At 34.0% G+C, this 14,194-nt stretch overlaps 1 protein-coding gene and 1 pseudogene across 4 annotated transcripts in view; both read left to right on the forward strand.

Moving 5' to 3' along the window:
- The window catches only part of Asx (transcriptional regulator additional sex combs), a 422,683-nt gene that overhangs the window by 82,528 nt on the left and 325,961 nt on the right, over nucleotides 1–14,194 (forward strand). The gene's annotated exons all lie outside the window — the stretch shown is intronic.
- On the forward strand, nucleotides 1,239–7,393 carry LOC149375283 (uncharacterized; annotated as a pseudogene).

Raw genomic sequence — 14,194 nt, forward strand, 5'->3', positions numbered from 1 at the left:
ACATGATGAGCAAAAACAAATATTCAGACAAATCATGGCGTGAAAGTAAATTTTACTTACCACTCTTCATCAAAATTTTTGCCGAAAACCATTGATTTTCCCGTTTTGCCGAAGTTTCATTCCCATAGTCACGCACATCAGTCGATATAACCACATCATAAGTTGAAGGTGACGTATTTCACAGAACTAACGAAAACATTTTATTTATCTCCAATACCAAGTATAGAAAACCAACAGCAAAAGTTGTGTAGTACAACCAGTAGCAATTGCAAGAAAACAAAATTTTTGTAGCAGTAAATCAACAACTGAAGTTGCATATGACAATGACATAGCGCAATACTTTGGAACGAATTTAAAAGTTGTATCATTCAAATTAAAAAAAAATTTATGAATAAACACAAGGTAATACTATTTTTTTACAAAATATTGAATTTACAGTAAGTAATTAAACGTGCCATTTTGTTTATAAAATGTCATACTTTAAAGTGCATCCATGAATTCAATTTTTTAAACATATTTTTACAGCATCTAATAAATTGTCAACTGTAATAAATAAACAGACATGTCAATAATAAAAAAAAATTTTCAACGTTTGGTCCTACATTCTTTTAATTTAATAATGCTATGTAGGTTACGCTGCACCTCTATTCAGGTACGTATACAATAATGGTTTAAGTGCTTGTCTAAGTATAAATTATATGGGTTATATAAAACCAGTGCATGAAAATTCATTATACCATCATAAACATATCTTTAACATCATGTGCTTGCCACCGTCTTCTGCTAGGATCTCATAGACAGCAAATACCTCATCTCGCATATCTACCGTTTTGGAGTAGAGCAAGAAACAAGTGTATGTGTGAGTGTATGTGTGCATAAATTTCAGCCAGCTACATACTCGCGGTTGTTGTGATGAAAAGCGCGTACGCCACTGGTGACAGCATCTAGTCAGCTGCTTTTACGTCCCTATCTGCTACAGCTCAAATACTACACGCTCTAGATGTAGGTTATAGGCACCAGAGCATACATATAAGCACGCGGCATTGCATATCTTGTACCATGTAAACACCACTAGCATATGTCAGTTTATGAGAGCTGGTGCATGTATACTCGTACCTGCACCTATAAGTGGGAAAAAAAGAGCTGGGTCGATGGCACACTATCGAACACATTACGCGACCAAGGTAAATAAACACATTTACACGCGCACACAAACTCATGCCATAGGGGCTGACAGCATGACTGCGTACCGGAAATATCACGGATCTTCACGATTTTACGATGCACAAAACGGCAGTAACGGCAGTATCGACAGCTACAAAGTAGCTCGAGCAGACGTAGTGCTATGCTACGACAAATGTTTACGTCAATTGCTGGTGAATGAAATTGCATAGTAGATATTCTGCTTACCGGCTTACACGACGTGGCAACGCCGCTTCACGTGTTTGTTCGCGCCATTGTAAAAAGTATTCGAAGGGGTGAAAACAACCCTTAAATTGTAATGCTTGTCATAGAGAGGCATAGAGAAAAAGAAAGATACATCTGTACTATCACAACATAGCATTGAATTAACACACAACTTTAATTTTGATACAAAAAAAATTTTAGACACGGAACAAAATTGCAAAAAGCGCCTGTTTTCCAAAATGTTAAGTATACATTATTTCAACAATAATATTAATAGACAACAAGATTCATAAAAATTGAAAAATCGTTACAAGTCTCTCGTTAAGTCAATGAAGAAAGGAGGCTAACTTGATGTACATGATTTGAGGGCCCCTTTTATTTATGGTAGTAGGAAAACATGATATGTTTACGTATGTCTCACAAGGAACTGCTCGCGATTTCTTTTTGATTGTATTATGTGCGTATACTGTGTAATTTGTGTATGCGCAGGGTATAAAATCAACGAAACTTGAAACTCTGACTCCATTACGATTTTACATCCCCTTCGCAAGAGTGAGAGGTATATTATATACTTTACCTAATTTGCGTTTATTGTATTTATTAAAATGTGTATTGTAAAGATTTTTTTTTCTATTACTTATAGATTTTTGTACCTGATGAGGGCTGGTACATTGTTCAAACGGCCGAAACGTCGTTTCGTTTTTTAATAAATACAAAATCTGACAGTACCACCATTGGACGTTATTTTAGTTATCAACCAACTGTCATTGTACGTCTTTATGATTCTTTATTTCTTAGTTTTGAGTTACCACAGAACTCTTTTATCTTTTTTGTCCAATGTGTCAAGTCAAAGCATACATTGATCTGGCTCAATATGTTTACGACATAGGCTTTGTCAGGCCTTGTGCCAACTGCCAAGTACATGAAAGCACCAATTAATGCTCTGCGTAATTTTTTTCAGTTTTGAGGACTTGTTTAGTTCCAATTTCACCGTAGTCGCTAAGAACGTCCTAACTATCTTTTAGTCCGATTTTCCAAGTATTGATAAAATATCAGTTATTTATTGATTCATTCTCATACACTAAATTTGCTTTACTGTTTGCTTAATGTTAATCCCTAGCTAATAACTAGCAAGTCCTAGGTCTTATATCTCAGTTATTGGCTAGTTCTAAATTAATTTTCGTAATTGTTTTTATATTATGAAGAGCCATGATAACATCGTCAACGTAAACCAACAGGTAAGTACATAAGGATCTGAACTAGTTGGGGTAAGTTGGATTGCTCTGAAAGCTTTATTAAGCTTCTTGTGCTATTGAAAAACTGATTGTTTTAGCCCGTCGATTGACTTTTTAATCTTGCAGACTATCCACCAGTTCTTGAAAAATGGTGGATATACTGAGCCTGACGCACCAACTCATAATTTTTTAGACGACAATTCTGTTGAGCGTTTGGTTCATCAGCTTTAAAGACCTTATACCTACCGTGTTGTGTATTTTATATTAAATTACACACAAATTATTCAAAAATCGTAAACTTTGCAAATTACACACAAAATAGAACTACAATAAATTTTTACACTAAAATTGAATAAAATTGACAAAGAAAAACATGTATAATCATAGAAATATAGTATATGAGATCAAAATTTTGTTTTAATATTTCAAGAATATGTAAAGATTGAATCTGTTGAATAAAAAGAAGGAACAAAAGTATGTTTTTCTATATGTATTGAAGGAAAACTCTAAATAAAGTTGTGGGGCTAAGAAGGTTAAATAGAAAATCTAACCAAATACAAAAAAAAAATTGAAGAGGAAGCTAGAAACAATAAAAAGAAGCTGTGGAGGTATGTAGGGTAAGTTGAGAAGGCACTAAAATAATTAACTTAATTTAAATAATATAGAAATTGGAAGAAAATTACCTTTTTTTTATACAAGTAGAGAAATAATTATGGAATGGTCGTCAGAAAACACCATATAATAAATGTATACGTACATCTTTCTATATTATATAGTTTTTTTTTTTAAATATTATTCTGCTCTACGTCCAGCTCCTTTTTAATAAGGGCACTACTATCGGCACTTGGCACTTGGGAAAAAGGCAAGGAAAGTGATGGGAGGCCTCCCATTACAAGAGAGGGTTAGGAGAAAATTAGGCTATTGTGCTGCGAGGAAGTCGCCTAAATCCTCCTTGAGGAGCATTGTGTGGTGAATAAGTACGTGAGAAAATTCACATAGGTACTTGCCCGAAAAAGTCGCACTGGCCAGGTATCGAACCACGGTCTCCCGCGTGCCAATCCACGACCTCGCCGACTGAGCCACCACGTGCTCCGTTATATTATTTAGTTATTTAGGAGGCGTTGTCCAAACTCCCTTCTCTGGCCTCTCTTTGCCTTTCTGGAAATAATACACAATTTTTTTGGTTTTCCTGTGAAATGACTCGCTTAGATTTTATTCTAGCCCCCCCCCCCTTTGGCCTCCTGTACGTTTTTCTTCTACTTCCTTTGTCCCCCTTAGCATCCCTGAGAATAAGGCAAAATTCATTTTATTTCTCTTTAAAATCAACGCAATAAAATTTTAGACAATGCCTTCCTCTCAGGGCCCCTTGCCCCCTTTCATGTTAATTACATGCATCCTCCTGTACTGTCTTTCTCACAATTTCTACCTACTGCCTTAACCTCAATGTTTTTTCACAACAATTGGTTACAATTTTTTTTATCATGGTAAGTTGCTGAAGTAGGAAAACATTTAGTGACAATGAAACAAAAAACATTTTGTAGTTCACATAGCCAAAATAGTTTTATACACATTGATTGGAAAGATTTGTATTATTTTTATTTATATGTATTTGCTTTCAACTGTACTATTAAAATCCAAAGCGTTCTTACGTTTTTCCTATTAGTATTTTTTTTTTAAACAGTATTGCAATGAAAAAATAAAAGTGTCTACTTTTCTTGAGCTGTTGTAACATACATAAATAACGTGAAACAAATATCTTAAGGATTATAAATTTTGTCGATAAAGATCTCATTAGCTAGTTTGTAATTTTGAGACATGTTAAATAACATTCTTATAAATTCTGAGCAGCTCATACTATTAATAGATTACATTTTTTTCGATTAATCTGTGAAAGTAGCGATGAAACTGCATAATAATAATAATTATATTGATTCTAATGACAGTAGCAAAAATTATGAGCATTATAGTTATTATCATAATAATAATGATAATAATAAAAAAAAACATCGAGAAAATTAGGTTTATAATAACCCCTGGATTGTTTTCGTCAAGTTCTCAATAAATTCAAAGTTTTATTTTTGAAGACATTAAAGATAGATGAGGAAGGTATCATCCAAATAAGAAAAGTAAAAAAAAGCAAGGGTGCGTGAGGTTCAATGGCAAGGAGATGGAGAAGCCTGCTTAAATATAATTGGATTTAAAATCTTAAATATATTTAATGAACGCTGAAATGTAGCTGGTAAAAATCTGATTGCCTTTTGAAATGTTTTTATCAACGTTTTTTGTGTCTGAAAATGACATGTTTTTTTTGTCTACATATTTTATAAAAATATTAAGAAAATAACAATGTTGACTATAATCTTAGTCATTTTATTCTATTACACGATTGTAGATAACATAGGTGAGAAAGTAAATAGTTACTTGTGTTTCGTAATATTTAAATAAATATTTCTTTACTATCTTCATTTTTTGAAAAATTATTGCTGCAACTGTTTTATTTCAAGCCTAAAGACCTAAATGTTTTTGTGTTTATGCATAAAGTGTAAAAAACAGTATTAATCATTAGAGTTATAAAATTATAATGATCAATAGCATACTACTGTTGACTCAAAATTGGCATCTTTTGCATGATTCTTTTAGTACTTTTTAAGTAAGTATAGTATTTTCCAACCTGTATCAGTCAACAACAAGATAGTCTATTTATATTTGTTTGTATAGGGATGGTGACTGACAACTTTGAAACTCAAGAGAGCAGGAGGGAGCCAATACTTCAGCCAATATGAATCAACTTTCAGCTTCAAAATCAAGTCTTTTTTTATATAACGCCACTACCCGATTCGCAAGTTATAACGTGCATATTGACTGATTGTTTTTTTAACAGTTTTCGAAGGGAAGTCCAATACTTGGCCAGCTTATTGTGTAAAGTCACTAGCAGTTTGAGACAATCGTTGCGCCCTGTAAATATTACTCAATAGGATGGATGACCGTGTCGTCTGAGGGTAACTTTGCAAGTGGCCTGCACGAAAGTCTCGCATATTGTGAGAGAAAGGATAATAACTACGAAAAAAAAAAACAAGGAAGGTGGAGATTAGGAATATAGGATACGTAAAAACCCTGTGATAGGTAAACGTGGAATCTCAATACTAATACTGAAATACATATAATACTCAAATAAGTATTCGTGTAATACAGTGTGTGCTACATATTACAAAGATACGAACATTGCTTACCTTTAATTGTTTTAACAAAAAATAAAGCATCGCTCGTGCAAGTTTTATAATTACTTATGTTGTAATATAAACTTTATAAAGTCATCTGTTTGTAAAATAACTAACTTATAAAATACACTTTTCTGACTCCAAGCATTGCATCTATAAATTTTTCTTTTTAAACCACATTTATAAACATTATATTTGTTTATTGAGTTTATCGTAATCTCTTTGATATCATTACTAGTCAAAATTAATTTTATCTCATTAAATAATGATGTGCACCAAGATAATTGATTTTTACGAGTGATTTAGTGCTGACTTTTACACACACTAATATTTTATTTATTTTCTTTTGTTATTTAAAACTAAAATATTCTTTACGTCTTATTAAGTTTGATTAAATGATTGATTGAAGATAGATGATTATTTTTTTAAATTCTTTTTATATTATTGTAATTTGTTTAAGAATTATGTATCTCAATACACCTACAATAAATCATAGACATTTAATTATTGTAAAACATAGTCAATAGTTTTATTCGTAATCCAAAAAATCAATTTACTTGAATTTTTATTAGTAACCGTTAAATATCCACTGTCTTATCATGTGCCATTCTCAATTTTCGTTATCTTTTTCAGACCTCCACACCTAAATGACAACTTCATTTTTCTGGATTCGACTAATAATACCATTTTCACTCATAATAAAGTTCGTGTAGCAGTTTCATTCAACCTGGGTTGGTTTACCAGAGGTACAGGAAGGACCTACGACAATTTGTCTGTCTCAATTCTTCAAAAAAAAGTCTTATCGTACATAACTCTAAATAGAAAATGCAAAACTTGTGATAGTGGCCGTAAAGGAAAGCATCATGATTGCACAGTCAATTTTACATGATCAGCCAAAGCTATGGAGCCATATTCTGCTGTTGAACTTACCACTAACAACAGCATTTAAAAAAATGTAACCTGGATGTTGCATGTTCAATAGCTGACAATGATAGCAGCTCAATTTATGCTGTCAGAAATGCTTGCGATTTCGGGGTAGTTAAACACTCTGATAAAAACCATACAAGTAAGGGCGTTTCGAACGCTCTGTATAAAATAATTGGCAAGCACAAAGAGCTCCAATCAACACACGTCAATTTTTTACACAAGTGCTTCACTTATGCTGTTTCTCAAAACACAGGTAACAGTGCAGAAATTGCTTCTGCAATTAAAAATATTCCAGATCATTGCTTTAACATCCATGATAATTGCGGTTCATGGTGTCAATTTAAAAACAATCTTGATCCTTACACGCATTCTGTGACAGGCAATGATTTTACAAACCAGAACCTGTTTAACGACTTGAAAAACATTTTTTGTTTGCTTGCTAAAAATACAATTATGTTTGCTGCTGAAACGTCAAGTAATGGTAATAAAAGTTTAAAATCCACGATTGTTACTAAAGCCCTGAAAAATAGAGTTTACGGTATGTCTTCAGCAGGAGATGTAAGAGTAACTTGCGCTGTTAGCAAAAAAAATTTAAGAGAAAATTGATGACTTGAGGGTCAGTGCCTAAGCACACGATCAGTAAGAGCTAATTTTGGGAGTACGAATGAAAACTCCAAAAAATCATGTGTTAGTTTGAGCAAAGTTTCGTTGGTCTTAACGCCACCCTCATCAGGCTCACTTTATTAACAAAGAATTCTCAACAACATTTATAAAGTTCTTATAAGTAATCTCTTTTAAATACGTACACACGTTATCTATATTTGCAAGAAACGTACATTTATTGTTTATATGTATATATAGAAATACATACATGTTCGACACTTACGTTATTCGTTTAAGGTGACCAACAGTCTGTAACGATCGTCTTAACGATATAGACGTGAGTATTTATTATTAATATTTATACACAGTGGCCCTACAATGTAATTTACGAAAATTGTTGTGTTTTTTGTTTTTGTTTTCTTTGTTAATAAAGTGAGCCTGATGAGATTGGCATTAAGACCAACGAAACGTTGGTCAAACTAACACCTGATTTTTTGGAGTTTTCATTCCTACTCCCAAAATTAGCTCTTACTGATCGTGTGCTTAGGCACTGACCCTGAAATCGTTATGGAAACAACTGAGAGCAGAACGACATGTTTCAACAAATGACATATTCAAGAGAAAATTACTTGTTAGATGTGTCAAAAAAATTGTTACTTATTCCACGCAAATACACCAAAAAACATTGTATAAAAACTAATAATTTTGCCAAAAAAAGGTACACAAAGTCTTTGACAATTAAATTAAAAAAAAAAAAAACGTTTATTTCTTAAACGAAGGAAAGAAGATTGAAAACACAAAAAAGAGTCGTCAGAAGGTATCTTACTAATATATAAAGCAAAGTCGCTAAAACCGTTGTAATTGCTAACCGCGAAAACTACTGAACCGATTTTGCTGAAATTTTGCACACTAATTCATGATACTTCCTAGATGGTTTTAGTATAGGTTTTATCTTAAAAAATTTAATAACAATAGCAATAAATAAGCTCAAAGTTTTGCAAAAATACGCCAGCTTTTCACTTCAGTTTAGTAAAATCCGCTAGATGGCGTCGACATAAAATCGAGGCTACCTGCAACAGAATTAAATAAGTGTGATTATAATAAGCCGGAGCGTCTCAATTTCCATGCAGTTGTATTCTGGCAGTTCAACGAGCTGTACAGGGCATGCTGATAATAGTCTTGCAGCTGCGTATCCCGGTTACGGATGACACTCTTCTGTAAGGGGAAAGGGACTTAAGTGTCCATTCACCCTGAAACTCGACGAGAGCGATCAAAAAAAAGTTAAATCCAACCAATGACGTCTCTGGCATAATACCAGGAGACATATCTAGCCAGAGCACAATCTACACCAACTCTTCAGAGTTGTGTGGCAGTCCCACTATCCCACCTGGTGCAGTAAGAGAATTTTTGACTACAAATGTAAACCAGGGAAAAACAGCTCTGAGGGGCACGGGCAGCCACCACGGCTACCGTCTTGGTCGTCGCGTCCCCAACGCGCTTACCCATATGTTACTGTCTAACAATGAGCGGTTGGTTATCCGGAGAACGACCCGAAGACAAGATATTCTTTGGTCAGCGGCGTACCTCCCTCCATCATAGTCTCCGTACATCGAGACTCCCAGGGAAAGAATCAAGCAACCCGTAGCCATCTCTTTATCATCAGGGATAATAATAAAGAATAGCCTGGAAGTTTCACCACTGGCGCTTTTTAGGGCCATTATAAGTATTTACGTTCCCTACTTAACCATCAATTTCATCGGTTCTTTTTAGGATCCACCTAAGTGTAAACTACCTTGCCAACAAATACATTTTTACTATCATTTCCGGAAGCGATTCGTCGACTAAAAGACTATATTAACTAAAGATGGGTACTATTAAACAAAGTCAGTCATTCACTGTCAGACGTCACAAGCGGAGTTGTTCGCCGCAAGGCTGGAAAACCCAGTGACCGTCGACCCTATATTACCCTCTCGACTCTAAGCATTTAACCAGGAATCACTGATCCTCTCCAAGGTCTGCGCTGGGAAAACTATAACAGCTATAAAGGAAAAAAAACTTGAGCCAACGAAATAGCCTCCACTGGACAAGTATCACTAACCAATCTCCCCATCTAAGATCACCAAAACAACTGAATCTGCAAATAAAAAAGGTGCTTTAGACACCAACGTCTTCGACGTTATACCGGGAGACGTTGGGAAAGAGCACTACAACTAGCCCCAAAGCTTCGGACTTTGTAATTTTTCTCCCGATCTGTCTGGGTCTTCAACAGTAAGCCAGAGAAGATCACCCTGAGGTATCCAGGCAGTCATAATTGCTGTCAACTGCAGTCAAGAAAGAGTTATCTTAAGAAGCTCACCGCCTCACCGGTCTTTTTTAGGGCAATCGGACGTCAAACAACCTTGCCAACAAATATATTAGAACTTAACAAAGTTGACAAAAAACAGCTTTTAGGGGTCACAAAAATTTTAAGCATACCAAAAGTCGCAAGAGGATGAATTGGAAGAAAAACTTTAAGTGTATCTAATAAATACAATTTTACTTAGGCGTCAAGAAACTGACGTAGAAAATTTATCGAGATTGAAACAGCAGCGTCAAAATCGACAACTAAAGAGTCCATTACGTGAGAGATCAGCTTTTTATTGTACCCTCACAGCAATCTCTGAAATCTTTAAAGATCCTACTTCAGATTTTTTAATGAGTAGAAAATGTATTTGTGTTTTTGTGGCAATAAAAATATAGGGTTTAAGGTCCAGGACTTTGCAGCTCAGGTAATAAAGTTGTGAGATATGAGAAAAAAAATTTTTTTTTAATATACATTTGTTGGGGGTTTAAAATCTTAACAGCTTTAAAAAATAGCCCTTTTCGTGAATTACACTGGAGAAACTGTAAATCAACGGCTTCTTATGGCCACCGATTATCTTATGGCATAAAGAACGCACGGTACTCTTCAGCATGATTATTTTTTTGAATTTTTACACCTTATTATTTGACGAAACAAACTATATGGATTACGAAAAAATATGTTTTTAATAAAAAGATTTTTGTTCTGAGATGTATCAGGAATATGTGTAAAATTTCTAACTAAAAATGTTTCACATTACATGTCAACACACTACGGTGTTTTATTTAGTAAGTCTCGGGCGAAGCCGAGATGGGGGGCTGCTAGTAATGTATAAATCTGATTTAAATTTATTTGCAGAAGAAAATAAACTTAAAATAGCTACAATCAGTGACACTTTTCAACCTATCGTGGTATTTCTTGATTTAGAAACAGCAAGGTTCGGAAAACAAAAAGAAATTCTTTAGATTGGAGCTAAGTATCACACTATGAATTTTCTGTTAACATTACCCCTAGTCAACTAATTGATGAAGGAGCTAGTCAAACAAACAGCTTGAGGCTTTATAATGGAAAATTAAAACTCAATGAAAAACCTGTTGAATCTCTGAGATTGTTTGATGCTATGATCTCATTTCACCACTTATGTTTTTTTAAAAGAAAGTGCATCATAGTAGCCGACAATTATACATTTATACACAGCCAACAATTATAAATTTGATAGATCAAAATTCACATTAGCTGTATAAAAGACTTTGATGGAAAAATTCTTCCAGGCCATGATTTTGGTATTTGTAGATCGTTAACCTTTGATAAAAAAAAAGTAACTCAGAAGACAGGCAAAAGCGAAAAAATACTTGAAACTTTTGAAAAAAACTTGAAACTAGATGCTTGTCAAGCACACGATGCTTTAAAAGATGTAGTTCTATTAGAAAATATTGTACTCAAATTAAAAATAACGGATAAGTTTTTGGAGACCTTTGTAACTTGGGTTGATATTTATAACCAAGAAAATTTCGAAAAGAAGTTGCTTGAGGTTTTGAAATAATTGAGTGCTTTAAATGAGTACACGTCTCTTAGACACGATAAAAAATTATTGTCGCTGGCATTGCCTGCAATGACATTGTGGATATGCATTTAGAAAATAATTTAGAAGAAATAATTAGACTATTAGTTAAAAATAAAACGTACAAAGTACATGTAACAGATAGTATTAAAATCATTAACAAAATCAATAATTATTTTGAACTGTTCGTGCATTTTCTTAGCTGTGACCAAGTATTATTTGATTATTAAGTATTTACTTATTAGTTATAAGCGTAGGATACATATTATTCATGCTACACGCTAAAAATCTGTTGTTACTTCAATGATTAGAAAATTTTATGTTTTTGCAATAAATACTCTTTATAACACCAATATGGCTTAACCTATTGTTTCTATTTTAATAAAGTAATATTTTTGTAAATAAAAACTTGTTGGATACATATCATTATATTACAAACGAAATATAGAATATCATGCCTAATAGTGCGACGTTGTCACATCTTCAGAATGTTATATCGATACTACAGTTTTCTACAATGGATCAAATCAGTTAAATTAGATACTCCGTTAAGAAATCAGTACATCAGCATAAATAGATCAGATGAATTACTGCCACTTTTTCTTCAATACTTTTTTCCAGATTATATCGTGGATTTTCAACAACTTCAAGTAATCTTCTGTTGTTGTCTTAAGGAGCTAAAGTGTTGGCAAGCTCAGCTCACAGAGTACTAAGGAGAAACGCCTTCAAGTAAAAGGATGAGAACATTTAATACAAGAAAATTCTGTACAACACGCAGCACTATGTTTAGATAAATATACACAAATGTACGGTCTATTAAAAACTAGAGGTTCTTTCATCTAGTGCCCTCTAAGCTAAGCTTGCTAACCCGCCAACCCCTATGCAGTGGCTTTCTTTTCGTAAAAATAGAAAATAAAAAGTACAGTTAATTAAGTGTTTTAATATGACTAATGTAACCGAAAAGTAAAGATGTGTTACATTTTACATTGAAATCTTTTAATTTCAAACGTGTATTCTGATATGATGATACAAAATACGTATGATTTTAAGCATTAAGTCATATGATTTAACTTTAAATTTCTACAATTATTGTAAGGGCTTACAATTAAGATATTAGATTTTTAAAGAACTATGTATGTAAGAACTAGCTGTCCCCCCGTCTTGGCTTCGCCTGAGACTCACTAAATAAAGCACCGTAATGTGAAACATTTTTAGTTAAAAATCTTACATCTATTTCTGACACTTTTCAGAACAAAAATTTACTTAATAATAACATATTTGTTGAAAATCCATACAGTTTATTTGGTCAAATAACGAGCTGTAAAAAGTAAAGAAAAATGTAATTATGCTGAAGAGTTTGGTTCATGATGCTTGCCCGTTGGAGACTGTCCCGTTGGCTTAATTTTTTTTTTCTTTATAGCTGCTAGGTGCGCCCAGCGCAAAACTTAGAAAGGATCGCTGATTTTTGGTTGAATGCTTAGAGTCGCAAGGGTTATCTAGGGTCGTCGATCAGTGCGGCTCCCAGCCTTGCGACGAACAACTCCGCTCGTGACGTCTGCCAGTAAATGACTGACTTTGTTCAATAGTGGCTGGCTTTACATAGTCTTTTAGTCGACAAATCGTTTTCGAAATGGTACTATAAATGTTTTTGTTGGCTCGGTAGTTTGACCTTAGGTAGCCTTTAAAAGAACCGATGAGATTGATGGTTAAGTAGGAAACGTAAATACTTAAAATGGCCCTGAAAAAGGTAAGTGGTAAATCTTCCAGCTATTAAGAAGTACACTGGAGGAAAGTACGCCGCGTACCGCTGACCAAAGATTATCTCGTCTTCAAGTCGTTTCCTGGATAACAAACCACTTAATGTTAGTCGGGAAAGTGGGCCTGGATAATACCTTCTCTTTAGGTATGGTTGGGATGACCACTTAGAAGGAGGCCATTATGGCTGCCCGTACTCCTCAGGGCTGTCTTTTCTGGCTTGCATTTGAAATAGAAAATTCCCTGACGGTACCAGGCTGGATGGTTGAATGGCCACAAAACTCTGAAGTGCTAGAGCAGGTTGTGCTCTGGCTAGATATGTCTCCTGGTATTTTGCTCAAGACGTTATTGTTAAGAATATTTTTTTATTGGTAGCACTTCTTAATCCTGGTAGTTTAAGGTGGAATTAGACACACGACTAACCACTCTAATCTTCATGTACTGCCGGTAAACGACTATGCATATGGTGGAGACACTCGAGCCTACTATAACCACGCTCACTTAATTCTATTGAAGGTAGTTTCAATTTTAATTTTACGCCCCCTAGCGGATCCTCCTGAACTAACGTGAAAAGCTAGCGTATTTTGTAAAACTTTGAGCTTATTTATTGCTATTGCTATTAATTTTTTCAAAATCAAAACTATACTAAAACCGTCTAAGAAGAGTCAATAATTAGTATGAAAAATTCCAGCCACATTGATTGAGTAGTTCTCGTGGTTAGTGATTAAAACGGTTTTAGCGGATTTGTTTTATATATTAGTAAGATGTTAGTTAATGTAATTTTAAAGATAAGAACCAAACGTGAGGAGTCTTGTGACCCTTGACAGAAATGAAGCTGCCTCATGTATGTAGCAACGAAATATTGTCTGACATTAATTTTTACATAATACGTGTCCGCGCGTGCGCTTGTGTCTGTGTGTATAAGCGCTGGTGAGGCTTTACCCCCCTCCGCGCTTCGCGTGCTAATCCCCCCAGAATTAATTACGATTTTAAGTATTGGTAAACTTCATAAAAACTTTTCCTTTCTGTATTTTCATTATCTCACTCACTTCTAAGCTAGTATTTTTTTTATGATACTTATAAATTATACAATGCCAAAATTATAAGACAAAATTCATATGATACTGATTGTAACTTATGACATAAA

This window comes from Copidosoma floridanum, unplaced genomic scaffold (genome assembly GCF_036245765.1).
Source record: "Copidosoma floridanum isolate Cflo_tuat_1 unplaced genomic scaffold, Cflo_Japanese_pri ptg000008l, whole genome shotgun sequence".
Classification (NCBI taxonomy): Eukaryota; Metazoa; Arthropoda; class Insecta; order Hymenoptera; family Encyrtidae; genus Copidosoma; species Copidosoma floridanum.